We start from the raw sequence: 15,053 nt of genomic DNA on the forward strand, positions 1-15,053 counted from the left end.
TGATATATTCATGAGTAGGAAAGATCATAGACATTTAATCAACTGCATCTCCAGGTGTCCTTTGAACGATGTCCTCAACTCTGCCCTCTTGGAAACCATTGTACCTACACTGCTAAGAGGCAGATGAACACTTGCAATACATGGAGACATGGCAACACTCATGGCAAGCAATCTGTCAGTCGAAAACCAAAATGAACTTGAGAACTAGCTTTCAACATACCTGTGTGACTGATCATGAAGGTTGCGTAATTTCAGTCGGGAAGTCAAGAGACTAACTGCCAATACTACAAAAGGCACAGTCTGGGATGCTTGGAGATTGGCTGACTACTAGAACTATGCAATGCACAATCTACTCTAGTTGTTGACTGTTGGAATTGCATAATGCACAATCTCAGCTGGCCATGGTTGTAGGCTCAGTGATTGCATTATGCAATTTTCTAGGCCAACAGTCACTGTCCCTTAGAAATTCACAAAATAGTCCTAGAGGATAGTGCCTGGGGAGAAATGCGCATTTATGGAGAGGAATATAGAGCCTTCCTTCCCTAAATTGTGCAATGTTGTCTCAGTGAAGGAAAATTCAGGACCAAGGTTGGTCTGGCTCACTGACAGGCAACTTAAAGCAAATATGACAGTGGATGCATGGTGACACTTAGTGAAAGTAGAAGTGATTGGTAGTGCATGCAAACATGAATGAAATATTCAGTAAACAGATCAACATGCATGTGGGTGAAGCGAGTCACCAAAACGGTGACCGTTCGTGAAAAACAGTTTCAAGAATGTGATAGCAGTGAGATAGCAATGAAAACTGAGACAGTGCTAGGACAAGGTAATATACATGTAAATGACAACAAGCATTCAAAGAAAACAAACAAACAATACTCATACAAGTGAAAACACAAAAAGTGACAGAAATGCAACACAAGTCATGGAAGGAGGGCTTACCCCAAAACAACTGAGCTAAATGTACCGACAACTACTAAATGTGATGTGGGATGTAAAAGCTACAAGGTTGATGTGAGGGATGAGCTCTATAGCATCTGACTGATGAGTTTTGATAACATCGAAGTTCTGACGCACATGCAACAAATCTAGGGAAAGCGACACTTGGTGGGAGGTTTCTGAATTGATCCTTGCATGTAAGTTACAACTGCTAAAAGTAGATCCCTTAATCGAGGGATGCCTTTGCATTTTTCCTTGGGAGAAGCAGTCCATGCATGCAAGTCTGTTTTTCTTGGTCCCAGAGGGAACCAGTCAACTCAACTACACATGCAAGAGGTTGTTCGACTACTAGGAGAAAATGCACATTTCTGACCGGGAGCTGGACTAGCTACCCAGGAGATTTGCGCAATTTTTGGGCAGAGTAGCTAACTACTACCCAGATTGCACAAATTCTGGGTTGAATAGCCCTGCTGGGGAAAATTGTACAATTTTCAATGTGAGTGTTGACTGCCAGAATTGTGCAATTTTGGGGTCTAGTAGGCTACCAGTCAGGATTGCAAAATTTCTAGAGGGAAGGCTAGTTTCCCTCTTGAATTGTGAAATTTCTTGGGGAGCTGCTTAGTGTATAGCTGGACCAAGTCTGAGTGATCATCCTATCAGGGGAATGTATTGAGCTGTGATCAACAGGCTACCTTTGTGCAAGCAAAGCATTGAAACTTGTGAACTTGACGAAGCAAGGGAAGTTGTTGTGAAAGGTTGGTAGGGAGGCTCCAAAATGAGGCTAAGGAAAAATTTGGAGGGTGGTTGTAGCTGCTACAATAAAGAGATACAAATTCCAAACCTGAGTTTGATGTGAGATATTTTCATGAAGATGGATCAACTGAAGAAGGTTCCTGAATCCAATCAGAAACCAAATCTCAAAAGTTTGAAAGATAACATCTAAAATACCAAATATCTTTCAGAAAGAGATATAAATTGAGTGAAACCATGCAAAGAGAAGGATCATACAAAAGAAAATAGAACTGACTTAGTTTAGGGCACTTACCAGAGTTGCGAGGTCCTGACATAACCATCAACATAAGTTGAAGTGCCTCGATTTATTGACAAGTCCTGAAACTTTCAAGGATTGTAAAATCGCATCTTGAAGATTGAACCATATCGTGCATGGTGTGAGGATAGCTGTTACCACTGGTTTCAATAAGATCATTGCTCATTGAATGGAAACCACCTTTGTCACTAATTTGACTATATTTTTCAACTTCAACAACCAGATTACTCAAGTTGAAAGATTCATCTGATCAAAATTCTAAAGATGTATGAATCAAAGAAATTAAATGAGAAATATGGTTTGGAGAGTTGTATTCATCCAAGAGAAGAGATGATGAGGGATGGAAAGAGTACTCAATGCGTTGATATTTTTCATTTTCATCATGGATAATCTCACCACCTTGTGTCAATTAAGAAGTTAACTCATCAGATGAATAACTTGAGCAGCATGGAGTATCTTCATCGCAAATAGATGCCTCACAAATAGTAGATCACAAGGGATAGTGAGATGAAGAGGAAAGTTTTGATAAGGACATCTTTGACCAAATCAAATTCAAGATCTAAAGTAAAATCTTCATGCGAAACCAAAATATCAAGTGATGCACCTGGGAATTTGTGATCACATACATCAACAGAGTCATCATCATCAGAATGATTATTTCCCAAGGATACAAATCTACTAAAATAATTGATTGTATTTGATTCGCTCCCGAGATTAGCAGATTGAGAATCATCCAAGAAGGGAAGTGCATCATCTTCACATGGAGGATTTTTGAAAAAGAGAAGAAAGATTGAAATCAACTTCACCTTCCTTCTCCTCTACCTATGTAATGTGACTACCTTGTATCTGATCACAATTTAAACCAACAACTCGAAAAACAAGAGAGTGTGAAAAACTAGCTGGTGGAGCAGATTGATCTAGTGGGTCACGATACAAAGAGTGATGGCATGTAGATGATAGAGGATAATGGAAATCCAGATATGATTCGAGATTAGAGCTATGAATAGTAACATCGTCTTGTGAAATGGAGGAGTTAGTCTTCACCATGGGCTTCATGAGCGATTCTGGGATTTCCTCCTTTGAATATGAGCTATGAAAAGTGGAAGAAGAATCAGTAGATTGATTAGGAATTTGATTACTATTATCACACGGAGGCACTCTCATCAAAATTGGAAAGGAGGAGGACAAGGAACAAAAGGAGCAATAACTTCCTCCTACTAAATTGGAGGTGTCTCATGATTCACAAGAGTTGGGGAAGTAGAAAACCTTGAGAAATGGCAACAAGAAATTCTAGTTTAATTTTTGCTTGAATTAAATTGTGAATTAAATTCAAATTCTATTCTCAAAGCAACTTAAAATAGTTAAATTAAGTTTATTAAACTTACTTAACTTAGGAAATTCGAGTTGGAAGTCTTTTGGAAGTCATGTATATGTTCTCCCTACTTTGTAGGAGTCCAGTGTGAGTTAATTGTGAGTTGTAAAATAGAAGACTTAGTTTCATGAGTCAGTTCAGTTAAATTAGTTCTCAAATTGATTAAGAGAACTAATAGTGAGTTAATAGTTAGTGGTGACACTAATGAACTCCACCAGTGCTACTCTAATTAGCTGAATATTTACTCACTAGAAACTCATGCATGTTAGTTGTTAGAAAGACCTAGTTGAGACTAGAGTGCAGGGATAATGCACTATTTGTTTTATATTTTTCTGAGTTGTACTAATAGTGCATGCATTCAAGAACTCATCCTTGAGGGATTTCACTATTTTTAGAGGCTTTATTTCCCTTTAAATACAAGCTATCCTTCATAGGAATTACACATTGGAATAGAGACTTGGAGAGCTTGTGAAAAGGCTAAGCTTTGGCCTTGGGCTTGCTTATGAGTTGGAGATTGAATTTGGTGAGTCCTGGGATTGTTCTAGAGAGAGCAAGCATTGTAATTTCATCTTGATTTTCTAGATTAATACAAGACAAATAGTGGGGTTTTGAGTTGTGGCTTTCCTAGGGTAATTATTATGTTATGTGACTTTGATTCTCTTCCTCTATCAATTATTGTTTGATTGATGTTTATGGGCTTCTGCTGTAAAGAGTAGAAGTAGATTCTTGTCTCTTGCTTTACCAAATTGCATTAGCTTGTGAATCTACATTATTTTCTACATGGTATTAGAGCCAGATTGTTTTTTGGGTTGAGAGTTTGCAGAGAAGATCTTATTATTTTTGTGCAAAATTTTTAGAAATAATTTGCAAATTTGGATTCCTTGGGAAAAGATACCCAAATTCAAAAAAAAATTTGCCGAATCGGAGTTCGGATGAGGGATATATCACTGATTTAAAATTAGCTATCTAGAGGAGATTTCAAAGTTTTGAGTTTCTGGGTTACAAGTGAAAGTCGAATTTGCAATACATACTTCAAGATCAGAAGACGGAATTCCATGGGTTGAGGCTTGAGTATGCATTGGAAGGTAGCTCAAAATTCATATCCCAGCGGGACAGGATAGAGGTTGTGCTAGAGGACAATGGTTTGAAGGAATTTGTTCAACAAGTAATTCCTAAGCCAACAATTAATAATGCACAGAACTTGGCTGAGTGGAAGAAGTTTGTGGTGAAGGCAAGGTAGATAATCATTGAGGGATTTCAAGATAATATTGTCTCAAGTCTCCATGGAAAGGAAACCACACATGATATGTGGAAAACATTGACGAACTTGTATCAGAATAATAATGATCAAAGGAAGTTGGCACTGAAGGATAGACTTTGTAAAATGAAGATGGAGAAAGGCGAGACAATTTCAAAGTAATTGACCAAGTTCACTCAATGTCAGGTTGAACTTGGAAGTGTTGGAATCATGGTTTTTGAGGAGGATATGATGAGCCTTGCTCTTCTTGGACTCCCAAAGAGTTGGCATAGTTATCAACACTCTATCAATGGTTAGGAGAAGTTACCAGATTGGGAACGACTATGGTCGGATTTGATGCAAGATGAGATTAGGAGGAACACCAGGGATGGCTCTTCATAAAAAATTGATGATGAAGAGAAATGTGTCGTAGCGATTAAGGAGAGGATGGGTAAATGTGAAATTTCTCATTCCAAATCAGATTCTTATCATGGACGTAAAAAGGACATGACGAAAGTTAAACTCTTTCATTGTCACAAGATGGGTTAGTTTGATACAAATTGTCCATTGAAGAAGTCCAAGGAAAAGTCATTAGGAGGAGCGGTGAGTGAGGCTTTGGCATCCCAATTTGGATTGGACTTTTCCCTCATTACTTGCATGGTGTATTCAATGATAGGAAGTGTCTAGTACATAGACAGTGGAGCTTCTTTCCACATGACTGGTGACAAAGAGTTATTTAGTGAACTGGAGGAGAAAGATCTCAAGATGCATATCAAGATGGATGATGACGGTAAGTATAGTGTTACTGGTGTGGGCACTATTACTTTTTAGAGAGACCATGCAACTCCCCTCACCTCAAACAATGTTATGCATGTACCCGGATTGACGAAGAACTTGGTATCCATTTCCATGCTTGAGGATAGAGGCTATGATGTGATCTTTTCAAAAGGAAAGGAATTCCTTTGGCACATAGCCACGGATCAAGTAAAGAAGATAAGGATTCATGTTTAGAATATCTATATGATAGAGGTACATGATTGTGCTGCTTTGAGTTCAAAAGTGAAAAAGTTGTTGAGCCAAGACGTCAGTGAGTTATGGAACAGGTGATTGGGCCACTTTTGTCAGTTCAAAGCATTGGTAGAGAAAGATTCTGACAAGAAGGTTAAATCTCTATGGAGTGATAACGATGGTGAGTATGTCTCTAATGATTTTAAGAAATTATGTGCAGTGGAAGGGATTAAAAGAGAGTTGATGGCACTCCATAACCCTAAAAAAAATGGGGTTTCTGTTATAGACAATTTTGTGCCTTACAGCAACAAGCATGAATTGTCAATAATCCAGGGGATCCAAAGTTCCCTAAACATGATGTTCCTACCCCTAGAGGAACAAGGTCAGCAAACCAACAACTCTCAGATCAGTTCTCCACCTGAAAACACTCAAAAACAAGCAATCCTGAAATCAAAGCAGGTGCTCCACTAGGCTTCTGCGCTGAAACTCAGATCCTCCATGGTGTACCTGCGTTGCAAAGCAAGTGGAACAAAGGCCACCTGCGCTGAGTGAGATGGGACAAGTGGCACACTGAGTCATTCCTCTGGAATCTTCCAAAAATGACACTTGGATCAGGGATTTCGCCTTGTGATGAGTCAGAGGCTCTGTTTCTCCAAGTGGAAGCAAGGTTCTCCAAGTGGACTCAAGAACTGAAGATCAACTGAAGAGAGAGAGGACACAAGGCAGCTACACATCAGTTGCAAGCTGACTCATCCTTTCTCAATTCATCTATATATTGAGCTCTCTCCTATGAGCTCAGGAGGCTAGAATTTTGTGCAAAGTAATGATATGCTGTTGGTTTCACTATAGAGTTATTGGGTGATTGCTTGAGGGAGGTGAAGAGGAGAAATTCTTTCTGCTGGGAGGTGTTGCTGGATTGGGGCCTTCAAAGGTTGTAACACTCTCAGAACCTTTACTTCTTCATTAATAAAAGCTATTGAGGTTCTTCTATATGCATTTGTTCCAATGATGTTTTGTGATAAATGTATATTTGGTTTACACTAATCCTTGAATCAGTTATGATTGCATGTTGCTTGTAGTTTCCTTCTTTGCTATTTTGCAGGATCTCATTGTAGCTGGGCCAGCAATAGAGCAAGGAGTTGGGAGCAAGCAGCCATAGAGAAGAGTTTGGATTCGACATTAAGCGCAAGGCAACGGTTAGTGCATTTATCCATTCTCTTTTGCTTTCATAAAGAAGTAAACCTTAAGTAGTTTTCTTTACAGTTGTTGCTGAGGTACTATCACCCTTAGAGTGGGATAGGGTCATCCGAGTCGGATACTTTTCCCTACAACAAACTGGCGACTCCACTGGGGATCGTATCCATTTGATTGTGTTTGTAGTATTTTGCTATTCATTTCCTGAACAAAAGAGTACCAAATCGAAAAGCTTTTGACTATATCAAAAGCGAAGTAGAGGGCAGCTACTCTAGCTCATTTCTGAGCAAGTTCATGATTTGAAGAGCTGATCTACAAGGATCCTTGTAAGCTCTTAGTGATATCTTTTCACCTTCCTTATCATCCCTTTGAGTGTGCTTGACTGATTGCTTTTGATTTGAGCAAAAACTGTTCATTTTTGAGAAAATTATGACCCGGAAACTGTGAAAACGCAACTTTCGTTTTCCAAAGCAGGTAGTACACAGGCTACCTGCTTTGCAACGCAGGTCCCGAAGGGGCTACTTGCGCTGAGATCCAAACTGGCTGTGCAGCACCTGCGTTGGCCCAATTTTTCCTAGTGCTGTTGGGGTTTCCTCCTTTTCTCTTGCCTGTTTTCACTATAGATTTGGCTGCCAGTTACCAGTCTTGCACCTGTTCTGAAACCAACATTACTTGCCATCATTCTGCCTCTGTTATATAACGAAATTGTACTTGTTCTTTGTATTTCTTACTCATTTACAATTTCCCATAACGAAGAGTAAACTAGTCTTGCTTTTGGCCTCTTAGATCTGAACCTGTGTTAGGCATTTTGCTGGTCTAAAGAGTTAGCTTGTTTGCTGTCCATAGCTGATTAGTCATTTTACTTTCGTCATTATGGTTTGATTTCATGCATTTCCAGTGATTAAGCAAGTAAATCTTAAGGTGTCTTTTGATTTTGGACAAGCTTGTTTGTTTTCACTTTAAATCGAAATCAAAGTTATATAACAACTTTCTTTTTGTAACCCATCTACATTAAGAAAGGGAAAAGAAAATACATGCATTGTGCATTTTACATTTGACTGTTTGCTTGACGATTTAGGAAAAATTTGCATTTAGTGTGTGCTCTATGATCTGTATGAAAAGATTTGCCTTTCTTTTCCCTCAGTAGTTAAGGTTTTCAAAGTTGAAAGATTGAAAAGTTTGCTTCTCATCTTAGACTGCATTCAGGAATTTGTTACATACATCTCGTGGTGATCCTTAAAGGCAAACTGCTAAGCAAGATCAACATTAAAATAAATCCAATTTACATAACAACGCTTTGTAACATAACGCAAACACATAGAGGTCTAGGTAGAGACGTGTTCCGGCGTCGTTAAACATAGTGACTGTCGATCTCTACGAAGGTGGGTGATTCCTCCTGAGAGTCGGTGGCACTAATACGGACTTGTGCTCCCACGTACCGTCGCGTATATATTGGGAGACCCCTATAGGCAATTATCCTTTATCCATAGGAAGCCGTGTCGGCCGCCCTACTGATCGCGATGCAGTGAACACAGCATTCACGAAGATCGACCACCCGTACCGTAAAACGTATTCTGTGGTTTCGCGAAAAGTTTGGCACACCCTCTGCCTAGAACTCCAGAGAAGTTTCTTTTGGCCTTTTTCAAACTCTATAACTGAAAAAGTCCATCCGAGCATTTGTCACTTCGGGCTCGTTAAAACATCGAAGGCGACTAGAGTCATCTTTAGCTTTTTCTCGACTCTTAAAACATGAAAAAGCAAGTTTGTGTCTAAAAGCGTCGTTAATAAAATTTATTTTAAACGGAACATAATCACCTGTTATTCCCACGTTGATCTTTCAGTTGAAAAGTATGGAGCCCACCAACCAAGGAAGTAACCTTGGTGGAAGTCCAAATCCCTTCTCCTCTTGGGGAGATGTTGGTGCGCCTCATATGGCCACATTGTCACTTCCAGGATTGACAATTGGCCTACCTGTATGGCTCTTTTCAACTAATGTAGTTCAGATCGCCACTAATCCTGAGCAGTCGAATCAACAGTCAGACCAGTCTAGAACTACCCACCAGCCTTCCACTTCTTATAATTCTCCCTCTGATCCTTCATCTTCACAAGGTAGAGCCAGCAAAAGTCAGCCTCCCATGGAGAAGAAGGAAAAGAAGAAAAGAGAAAAGAAGCAGAAGGGGCCTATGGCGAAGGCGACTGGGGGCAAGCAAAAGACAGCTGACAAAAATCCACACACTGCACCGACCGGGCCTAAATCGCCATGTGTCATTTGCAAAGGGGCCCACTTCCATCGTGATTGTCCTTGTATTCCCCGGATACTAAGGGACTGGTCCCCAAGGTTGCACAATCCGGTAGCATCAACCTCTGGTAGTCATGTTGATTGCAGTCCGTCAACTAGCGAGAGTGAAGGACGAAGAGGGAGACCAAGATCACCCTGTATGTTGTGTGAAGGTGATCATGCCATCCACCGATGTCCATTCTTAGATGAGGCAAAGAGAGTTTTGGAAGATCGTCCGGTTTCACCGTCACGGCTTCCTCCTGGATACCAAAAACTCGCGCCTAATCCCTCGATAGTTGAAAATCCAGCTGACCCGCTCAAGTGGTCGGCTGAAGTGTCGGTCATTGAGAATGAACCTACTGAATCTAGACCAGACGAAAGTCTAAAGGTCGAAACGGCAGTTGACCCGATTCTTCCTTCAAAGGTTTCATCCTCCAATGACTCTGTCATTGAAGACCCATCTTCAAATGACACCCTCACTGAAGAGGATAAGGATGACACCGTCCATATTCTTTTCATCATCACAGACTCTGATGAGCATCAGGGCAATGCGCCCATTCCTTTATCGCGGGAAGGAACATCGTCAGGGTCGTATCCGGCCGTATATTCGGTCCCACCACCAAGAAACCTAGTTGTATCCTTTGATTGGAACCAACTAGGCAGACCCCGGTTACCAGCCAGTATCCCATTCAGAATCATAGTCCAAATCTACAGAATGGTGATGGCTGGAACTATCATTGATGAAGGGGCATCTGTGAGTATCCTTTCCTCTATTGCTTGGAAAGCACTGGGTTGCCCGGCGCTTTTACCTGAGATGAGAAATCTATCAGGTTTTGATAAAGGAACCAGTCACCCGTTAGGGATTCTCCCCAATGTTCCAATTACATTGAAAGGGAAGACAGTTCATATGAACATCATGGTCGTCCAGGGACCCTTGGTTTATAACTTACTCCTTGGACGAGACTATATATATTGCATGGAGGCAATAGTGTCCTCGCTCTTTAGAGTCATGTGTTTTCCACACGAAGGAAGAATGGTCAAGCTCGTAGACCAACTTTCATTTCCAGGATCACGCATTGCAAATAGTCAAATACCATCCCTTAACGGTTTATTCACTCAAGGAATGCCTCCACCCCCGGTTCTACTTCCTGATGAATGCGAGTAATTCGGAAAGAAAGAACTGGGACCCAGGGGGCATGCACCCTGGCCTGCCTTGGGCAGAGAAAACCTTGGGTATAAAGTTAATTTCCGCAGAAGAATGGACTAGTCCGTACCCCATCCGAAAAAGGAAGAGAGGGTTGTTCTAGGATAAAATTCTTTTGTCAAAGTTATGTGAGCGAAAAGATCGACTCCCTTTGTCTAAAAAAGTAGGCTCTCCTAAGGAGGAGATCCATTTGTGGCGGCAAGTAGCCACCATCTTTGAATGTCAAGCCTCACCCATTAAAACATATGTTTTGAAGGATAAGTAGGGGCAGTCTTCAAAGAAAGAGATGAAATTGCTGCAACAAGTAGTCACCATCCTTAGCAACCTAATGATAGACATTGCCGAAAAGAGAGTTTAGTTTGCGGCAGCAAACAAAACCATTTTTCGGATAATAAGTAAGAGGACAGAATCTCGAAATTATACTTTATACCTGGGGGCATGCGAACCTTTTGGAGTGCAAGCACGGGACGACTATTTATTTTTTTAAATTTTTAGGTCCTCCCTTTAAACCTGTAGGTCTAACCCGTTAAACTCGTAGGATTAGCCGTTTCCAGCTTGCATAAAGAAAGGATGTGAGGCAAAAGTTAAAACCTGCCGAATTGGAGTAATTAGTGAGGTATCGCTCCTTAAATAAGATTACCTCACCTGAGGCATTCCTTGTATTAAGACTGGTATAATTGAGCAAGGTTTGAACGCATTCAAGCTCGTTAAAAAATGAACTGCCCCTTAAAGTTTAGGGGGCATATGCCTCGTCTGCATTATTATGCTGGGGGCATCCATAATCGAGAAGTTTTTGTATAGAGTTCATGCTCGTTAAAAAATAAACATAAGTTGTGAGCAATCTTTCCCTAGCAATTCAAGCTCACCCAGAAAAAATGAACCGGTAAATAACCTTGAGAAATGTAACCTTTGACAGCCATATTAAAGCCCTTGGTCGTGTTTATATGCCGTCACCTCCATCCGTTCATTTGGCCAATCGTTCATCTCCATATGTTTGTTTACCCTTTTTGAGGAACAGCTGCGAAGAGTGATTTCACTTAGCCATCCTTGTGACACTGCCGTGATTGGAAAATTCCAACCTGTACCTGGAATCTGCTGCTATCCCTGTTTATCACTCGTTCCTCAAAAGACGAGTCTTCTTTGAGCTCTTTTCACTGACTCGTAAAATATGAAAAGTTTGCCGAGTTTTGGCCTTCCAGCTCGTTAAAAGGACCAGAAGAGCTATCCCTCCTCTAGATTTTAATCTTTTTGGACCTGAGGGATTATTGCAGAAAAAGATCGAGCGCTTGTTTTGTTCGGCTCGTTAAAGAAATCGAAAATTCATCCCTTTTGTATTGTTTTATACTTTTTCGGACTTAAGGGATTAGATGACGAAAAAGGAATTTTGGAGTTAACTTTCCGTACCTTTTCAGACTCTCTAAAAATGAAAATGACCGAGTTTTCCTTGTCGTTAGACTTGTTAAAATGATTAAATAGCGACAAACTTGTCTTTAGACGAGAACGAGTTTCCCTATCGCTAGGCTCGTTAAAACATAGCGATGGGCTTGCCCGAAGGGCAGGTTATAGAACAAGCATATGTTATCCTCCTCAAGCTTGACAAAAATAAAGAGGTACTGGTCAGCAATGACTGGGGAAAAATTGGGAGAACCTCACAGCATTAATGGTAGCAAGTCGCTCTTGAACATGACACTTTGTCCTCCGTATCACATCGGGTTGGGTTGTTTCATTCAGCGGTCTCATAACCATGGTCCTCGCCACACCATCCACAATTGGGGTAATGCTACCAATCCATCACATCAGTGTCGTTATATGTTCAAGAGATGTGGTTCTGCAAAGAGTCAACCATGTCCCATCCACTGCCATACATTATCCTTCATCCACTTCATGGCCGCCACCCTGAATCATACATCACAGTTTTCTTTCACCTCATCATAATCACCAGCTCCATTCCGTGTCACTGATGTGGGATTCATTAAGGCCCTCCTTTGACGGATCGCTCCTTGTCGACATCAGCTCATTATCCAAGGAGTTGATCTAGGAACACCCCCTTCAGTACTTTGAAGCTTGCATGCCTCAATGGCAAGTTTCTCACTTCCGGCGACAGGTATACATCAATGACCTTCGACCAGAAGATTTTGCATGGTGGTCGACGCCAAGTCCTTTATTCCCACCATGTGAATTGTACTGCCGTACCTTGAGGGTCATCATCCTTATCGGTGATTCCTCTCGCGCTTGTTAACGGTTTACATCATTGACCGGTAATCAAGCGATGTCTTTCCATGTTCGACTTCAAGAAATTCTCACATGGATCGACTTGTACATCGAGTGAAGATCGGAAGAGATTGAAGACCCCGGATCTAGTTTCATCCATCCGGGCTGTGATATATATTTAGGACATAAAGACATTTGATATGTACATCATTACAGCAGATGATCATCCTTCTCAAAAGGATGATAATTTCAGCAGAAAATTATCAGTCTACAATCAGACGATTGTCTGTTCTATGTACCAAAATGTATTTATAAAGTTGAGCATGGGAATGCCCGCCTCAGCTAGATCATGAAAATGTATGAAAAATAATGTATTGTATTGTATCTTATTACAGGACACTTCTCAGCAAATTGAATGAACTTCGGATCCTCTCAATAAAGCATTTCACCCGATAAACGACCTCATACTTTAGGGGGCATCTGTTATAGACAATTTTGTGCCTTACAGCAACAAGCATGAATTGTCAATAATCCAGGGGATCCAAAGTTCCCTAAACATGATGTTCCTACCCCTAGAGGAACAAGGTCAGCAAACCAACAACTCTCAGATCAGTTCTCCACCTGAAAACACTCAAAAACAAGCAATCCTGAAATCAAAGCAGGTGCTCCACTAGGCTTCTGCGCTGAAACTCAGATCCTCCATGGTGTACCTGCGTTGCAAAGCAAGTGGAACAAAGGCCACCTGCGCTGAGCGAGATGGGACAAGTGGCACACTGAGTCATTCCTCTGGAATCTTCCAAAAATGACACTTGGATCAGGGATTTCACCTTGTGATGAGTCAGAGGCTCTGTTTCTCCAAGTGGAAGCAAGGTTCTCCAAGTGGACTCAAGAACTGAAGATCAACTGAAGAGAGAGAGGACACAAGGCAGCTACACATCAGTTGCAAGCTGACTCATCCTTTCTCAATTCATCTATATATTGAGCTCTCTCCTATGAGCTCAGGAGGCTAGAATTTTGTGCAAAGTAATGATATGCTGTTGGTTTCACTATAGAGTTATTGGGTGATTGCTTGAGGGAGGTGAAGAGGAGAAATTCTTTCTGCTGGGAGGTGTTGCTGGATTGGGGCCTTCAAAGGTTGTAACACTCTCAGAACCTTTACTTCTTCATTAATAAAAGCTATTGAGGTTCTTCTATATGCATTTGTTCCAATGATGTTTTGTGATAAATGTATATTTGGTTTACACTAATCCTTGAATCAGTTATGATTGCATGTTGCTTGTAGTTTCCTTCTTTGCTATTTTGCAGGATCTCATTGTAGCTGGGCCAGCAATAGAGCAAGGAGTTGGGAGCAAGCAGCCATAGAGAAGAGTTTGGATTCGACATTAAGCGCAAGGCAACGGTTAGTGCATTTATCCATTCTCTTTTGCTTTCATAAAGAAGTAAACCTTAAGTAGTTTTCTTTACAGTTGTTGCTGAGGTACTATCACCCTTACAGTGGGATAGGGTCATCCGAGTCAGATACTTTTCCCTACAACAGTTTCTGAGAGGGAGAACATGAGCATAGTAGGGGAAGCAAGGGTGATGTTGCATGATCAAGGCCTACCACTACACTTGTGGGCTAAGGCATGCAACAGAATTTTTTATGTTCAGAACTATAGCCCACTTCAAATACTACAGATGAAGACACCAGAGGAGGCTTATTCTGGTAAGAGGTGAGATGTTGGTCACTTCAGGATTTTTGGGTCATCATTTTATTGTCATGTGACCAAAGATGCATGGAAAAAATTTGAGGCAATAGCAGAGTTTGGGATATTTTTGGGGTACAATGATACACCCCACAACTATTGGGTGTACATGACTAATTGAATGACAGTGGTTCATAGGGATATCAGGTTTGATGAGGAGAAGGCCATGGGAGTATCCCTTGAGAGGGAGCTTGAGCTACATGTAGATGAGGAGATTTTAGCTCCTAAGGTTGAGGGGCCTCAGATTGATGTGGAGCAAACACATGCAGAGGTTCAGAGAGTGGAGACATCCACTCAAGTAGAGTCTTCCAGAGAGGGATCAAAGTGCACTAGAGAGGCTGATAGATTGTTGGATGATGCACAGGATAATGTGGAAGCACCCTCTTGTCGGAATAGACAGAGGAGGTCAGAAGAGAGGTACACTGGATACATGGCACTTATGGGTGCATGTGTGGTGATAGAGCCATCTTCCTTTCAGGAAGCAGTGCAACAACCAGTTTGGGTTGAAGAGATGGTGGAGGAGTATGAATCCATAGTTCAAAACAGTTTCTGGGATGTGGTCTCGAGATCGGAGGACAAGTCAGTTGTCAGCTCTCATTGGCTTTACAAGGTAAAGAAAGCTGCAGATGGTAGTGTGTAAAAGAATAAGGCTAGATTTATGGCCCATGGATTTTCATAGGTAGAGGGGATTGACTATGATGAGACCTTTGCTCCTGTTGCAAGGTACTCATCAATCAGATCTATTTTGGAACTATGAGAATGAATGGGTTGGAAGATTCATCATATGGATGTGAAGATTGCCTTCCTCAATGAAATG

The sequence above is a fragment of the Pinus tabuliformis genome, chromosome Q (assembly GCF_031772625.1).
Source record: "Pinus tabuliformis cultivar Carrire ecotype Pingquan chromosome Q, CPIR1, whole genome shotgun sequence".
NCBI lineage: Eukaryota > Viridiplantae > Streptophyta > Pinopsida > Pinales > Pinaceae > Pinus > Pinus tabuliformis.